Source organism: Orycteropus afer, unplaced genomic scaffold (genome assembly GCF_000298275.1).
Source record: "Orycteropus afer afer isolate SDZICR_OR568_19922 unplaced genomic scaffold, OryAfe1.0 scaffold00084, whole genome shotgun sequence".
Classification (NCBI taxonomy): Eukaryota; Metazoa; Chordata; class Mammalia; order Tubulidentata; family Orycteropodidae; genus Orycteropus; species Orycteropus afer.
The window spans coordinates 10,881,175-10,887,174 of NW_006921671.1; the positions used below are offsets into that span (position 1 = coordinate 10,881,175).

Below are 6,000 nucleotides of genomic sequence, written 5' to 3' on the forward strand. Positions count from 1 at the left end.
AGCAAGGTTGTGTCATCTGCATATCATTAACCAGTTAATGAGGTTAATGAGCCTTCCTCTAACCCTGATGCTGTGTTCTTCTTCATAGAGTCAAGCTTCTTGAATTATTTGCTCAGTGTACAGACTGAATAAGTATGGTGTAAGGATACATCCCTGATGTATACCCTTCCTGATTTGGAACCATGCAGTATCTCCTTGTTCTGTTTGAACGTCAGCCTCCTGATCTATGTACAGGTTCCTCATGAGAACATTTAAGTGTAAGAATTTCCATTCTTCCCAATGTTATGCATAATTTGTTATGATCCACACAGTCAAATGCCTTTGCACAGTCAATAAAACACAAGTAAATATCTTTCCAGTATTCTTTGTTTTTCATCCAAGATCCATCTGACATCAGCAATGATATCTTTCATTCCATGTCCTGTTCTGAACCCAGAGTTCTGGAAATTCCCTGCCAATATACTGCTGAATTACTTCCAGCAAGATTTTATTTACATGTGATATTAATGATATTGTTCAATAATTTCCACATTCGGTTGGATCACCTTTCTTTGGAATGGGCACAAATATTGAATTCTTCCTATCAGTTAACTAGGTAGCTGTCTTTCAAATTTCTTGGCATAAACAAGTAAGCAAATCAAGTGCTGCATCTGTTTGTTGAACCACCATCTCAATGGGTATTCTGTCAATTCCTGGAGGCTTTTTTTTTTTTTTTTTGCCAATTTCTTAATTAAAGCTTCAACTTCTTCCTTCAATACCATTAATTATAGATCATATGTTACTTCCTGAAATAGTTGGACAACAACCAATTCTTTTTGATACAGTGTATTCTTTCCATCTTATTTTGATGTTTTCTGCATTCAATATTTTGACCATGTTGTTGTTACGTGCCATTGAGTCGGACCCGACTCATAATAACCCTTCCTTGGGTTTCTGAGGCAGTATCACTACGGAAGTAGATTGCCCCATCTTCCTTCCAAGTAGTGGCTGGTGGGTTTGAACCGCCAGCCTTCTGGTTAGCTGTCAAGTGCCTTAGGCACTATGCTATCAGAGCTCCCTATTTTGACCATAGAATCCTTCAATACTGCAATTTGAGGTTTGAAAGTTTTCTTCAGTTATTTCAGCTTCGGAAATGCCAAGCGTGTTCTTCCCTTTTGCTTTTCTAACTCCAGGTCTTTGCACATTTCATTATACCATTTTGCGTTGACTTCTTGAATTGCCCTTTGAAATCTTCTGATCAGTTCTTTTATTTTTATTTAGAAATATGGCAGAGATTGCATGTAGAATTTTGCAAACTTATTCACTGCAAATAACTTTTGTCAACAACATAAATTGTGACTATACTCGTGGACCTTGGCAGATGGAATAAAGAGAAATCAGATCAAGTGCATCTGTGGAAAGAGGCAACGGAGAAACTTAATATCATCAGTCAAAAGAAGGCCAGCAATGACTGTGGAACAGATCATCAAATGTTCACATGCAAGTTGAAGCTGAAGCTAACAAAAATTAAGTCTATAAGAGCAAAAATGTGATCTTGGTTATATCCCACCTGAATTTAGAAACCATCTGAAGAATTGATTTTATTCAATGAACACCAGTGAACCCTCAAGATTAGATGAGTTGTGGGATGACATCAAGAACCTCAGACATAAAGAAAGCAAAAGGTCATTAAAAAGACAGGAAATGATGAAAAGACCAAAATGGATGTCAGAAGAGACTCGGAAACTTGCTCTTGAACAGAGAGTAGCTAAAATGAATGGAAGAAATATTGAAACAAAAGATCTGAACAGAATATATTTCAAAGAGCAGCTTGAAAAGACAAAGCAAAGTATTATAATGAAATTGCAAAGGCTTGGTATAGGTAAGGAAAAGAAGGCAAATTCTGGTGCAGGTAATCTAAATTGACTTTTTGGAGACTGAGCAAATACTGCTCCTTTGCATTAGTGATATTGAGGCAGTGTTGCATAGTGGTTTGTGATGTAAAAATGGAGAAATGGAGAATCTTTTCCTAGGTCTGTCTGGATAGTATTAACAGGAAGATATTAATGGCTTAGGCAAGACAAGTTTTTGGGAGTATTCATTTTCTTCAGAATGTTTAACATTATGTAATATTTTTTATTTATTGGTAGGTGATATGCATTACTTAAGCTAAAAATTAAATAATTAATTTAGAAAATATGAGCAATTTTGCTCACATTTCGTAATGTCTGCTCTAATAGAAATGTTAGGAGCTCTGGTAGTGTAGTGCCTAAGGCACTTGACTTCTAACCAGAAGGCTGGTGGTTCAAACCCACCAGCCACTCCTCAGAAGGAAGATGGGGCAATCTACTTCCGTAGTGATACTGCCTCGGAAACCCAAGGAGGGGTGTGTATGAGTTGGATTCAACTAAATGGCACATAACAACAACAACAATAGAAATGTTTATGCTAAGTTATCCTCTTAGCATAAGTAAAATAATATAGATTCATAATTAAATTTTTTTCACTCCAGAATTGAATGTAAATACAATACAAAATGTTAAAATAGCTTTTCATCTAAGGCAATTGTCAAGGAAGACATTCATGTTTAAGTGACATTAACAAAAATATTTTTGCTAAGATAATTCATGATGCTGTGATGCACAGAAACAAACATTTTACTAGTGTGGCTACAATTAAGGAATCAAGAAATCACAACTGTTCTTATTTTCAGCTGAAAATCACTCTTTCGTTAGTTGGTTAACTTACTTACGTATTTCTTTAGGAGAAATACCTACCTATGAGGACAAAAGCCATCCCCTGAACATTCTCTTTGGCCTAGATAGGGCCACCGGAACTTTTATATCAAAATAGTGGAATCACTCCTAACAGTTTTAAAAATGCACATTTTAAGGTTTTGCCTCAGATCTACCTCTATACTCTTTTAAAAGATTCACAGTGAAACTGCTGATGGTCCTAGCATAGAAGCACTGATCCAAATCAAACTGCCACGATTAAAATCTTTCATTTTCAATTGAATGAAGCTCATTTCATTTTCTTATATTCACATCTATATTTTTCTAATTAGCCACATAATGATCAGCTTGCATCTACTGTTGCATACAAGCCATCTGTACTTGAACGACTAATACACATCTGAAACTTAACATGGTTAAACCAGGAATTTTTCCCCTACAAGACACCTTTCTCTCCCCAGGTTTTCCCTATCTTGATAAATGTATCACCTGTAAAACTTGTTTGAGCCAAAAATAAAAAAAATAATATGAGAACAACAAAAATCTTAGAAATACAATTGATTCTATTTTTCTCTTATGTCACCATATAAAATTTAATCCATCCTGACTGGTAACCTCCAAAATATATCCCAAATTGTCTACTTTTCCTCATCTCTATAACCAAGTTGTAGTCCAACCTATTGGCTTGTCTCTCCTGCATTATGGCTTGGGCTCTAAAATAGTTTCCTGGTTTCTCCCCTGACTATTCATTTTGCAGACATCAGACTGTGCAGATGTCAATCAGATCCAATCATTCTTACTCTAAAGGCTCACACTGTGCCAAGAATAAACTCCAAGTCCACGGATCTATGTGACTTGGTCTGTGTCTCTGAATCCTCATATTCTAGCATGCTACCCCTCACTTATTGTGGCTCAGTTTCTTTGTCACTAGCCTTCTTTCTGTTCCACTAACATGCCAAGCTTGTTCTCAGATTGCGTCATCACTACTGTTTGCTTTTGCTCTGCATTGAGGTTTCATGTAGTTTGTTCCGTTTGGCCCACCTCACTTCAGCTGTTCTCTGTCAAATGCAGCTGCTATGTTTTCATCCTAGCATTTACTCTTTACTGAAATCATCTTGCTCAGTTATTTGTTCATTTGTTAATATTGCTTGCCTTCCGCTGCCAGCACCACTCCCACCCTCACCCTCTCCCACAACTGTAGAGTGTAAGCTCGTGGAGAATGCAGACTTTTTCTTGTTGACTTCGGAATCTCCAAATGCACCTGTTTTTCTTGATGTCTATCTGCTTCCCCTCACCATGGAGCCCATACTCCTGTGATTTGCAACCCAATAAGTGTTCTGAAAACTTTTCCTTTCTACCTTTCATTTTTTTTCTGGATCATTTTAATCTGAAATTAATTAATTTAATGGCTCCTATAAGGTAATGGACACTCTATAATGCTTTCTGCATAAATAAGTAATTTAGATATTTATGAACAATGCAATAATATATTGGTTTTTGAAGCAATATTAATTCAAAGTGATGGAAAGGGGAAAGAAAGTAACCTTTGGCAAGTAAGCACTATGTCCTTGGTACTGGACTAGTGTCTTCATATATGTGCTTTTTTCCCCCCCTCAAAATCACAAGAACCCAACTCTCACAAAAGAAAAGAAACAAAGTCTTAAATGAGTTAAATAGCTTGCCTAAATACAGCAGGTAAGTATTTACTACAGAAGAAAATAAAACCCAGTTCTGTCTATTTCCAAAGCCAGGATCCTTCCAGTATCAAATCCCCTCTTAAGCAGACTGAGAAGCAGTTTTGGGAACATAAGGATAATCTATGCAACCATATAGGAGCTGAGCACCAGTACTGCTTTCTCTCAGGCAACCTTCATATTATATGATAAAGGTGATCTGGACAACCTCTTTTCCTTAAGACTGTTTCACCTTAAACTAATGTGAATCATGTCAATTTTCTCCTGTTTCACCTTACGGGGAAGAAGGACTATTTGAAATAATGATAATCTGAATTATACATTGTAATGTAATTTTATTATTTTCAAGCGATATGGTAAATGGAATTAAGCAAGTACTTAATCCTAGAAATTCTACCTTAATGGCTATAATTAGCATATCCAAATGTTCCCTGGTTTTGATTAAATGTCACATGTATATCCATTTCCCCTAACAATCTAACTTGCCTGTGCGTTGGTTTACCCATTCTTTCATTTCACTACAGCGAAAGAGTGAGTTTCCATTCAATTATTCATCAATAGGACTTATTTGCTGTTATTACATGGGTCACCAACATAAGAAACACATAAAGATTAGGATAAATTTAAAAACAAATCAGTTTCTTGTCCTTTAATTAAAACTCAAAGGTAGGAAAATCTAGTATTAAAAGTTCAACTATTTCAATAGTTTTTTTTTTGTTGTTGTTTGTTTGTTTTTAGTATTTTTCTAAGAATTTTACATGTTTTATCCCATGAGACTGCTAACCAGAAGGGTGGCGGTTGAAACCCACCAGCCATTCCTCGGAAGGAAGGTTGGGCAATTTACTTCTGTAGTGATACTGCCTCGGAAACTCAAGGAGGGGTCACTAGGAGTCAGATCCGATTTGAGAGCAGTGAGTTTGTTTTTTTGGTTTGACCCCATTAGAGTCTCAAAAAAACCCCCCAAAAACCAACCAAACAAACAAAAGAAAACTTGGGAGGGGAAGGTATTATTATATTACAGTTACCCTTTTACAGATGAGGAAATTCAGGCTTGAGACATTGTCTAAGGTTTGTAGTGAAGTAACTATTAGCAATGTCTTGTTCTTCTGTCCTGCTTCTAAACCACCCCCCCCCCCAAGCATGTTCTAATATAGGATAGAATCTACTTCTAAACCTGTAGTTTCCCCTTGGCAAAGGAAGGCTCTCTTGCCCAAAGCCTTAACTGTCCAGGAAGCAACCATCTGAAGAGATTTTTGTGGTTTGATCTTCCCTTGCAAAACTCCCCTCCCTCACAAACAAAACAAAACAAAACAAAACAAAACAAAACAAGTAACAACTGTAATTGTGAGGGGTTCTTTGGAAGAAAAAAGATACTGCATTTTTAAAATTCAACATATTGAAGGTATCTTTCTCAACCTACTCTCTTAGAACCACTTTCACACTTTTTGTAAATATTTCCATTGTCAAATCTATTTACACTGAAAATTAGTGGCAATTGAATGAGGGCACTTAGCTTCTTTTGAATCCATATCTTTGAGTTGCTGATGTAAAGTAATGGACCTTGTACCCAGAAAATGGACTATATATATATA

The 6,000-nt window shown here is 36.2% G+C and overlaps 1 protein-coding gene across 1 annotated transcript in view; it reads right to left on the bottom strand.

Moving 5' to 3' along the window:
- KCNH7 (potassium voltage-gated channel subfamily H member 7) overlaps nucleotides 1-6,000 on the bottom strand; it is a 250,790-nt gene that overhangs the window by 99,356 nt on the left and 145,434 nt on the right. The window lies entirely within an intron of this gene.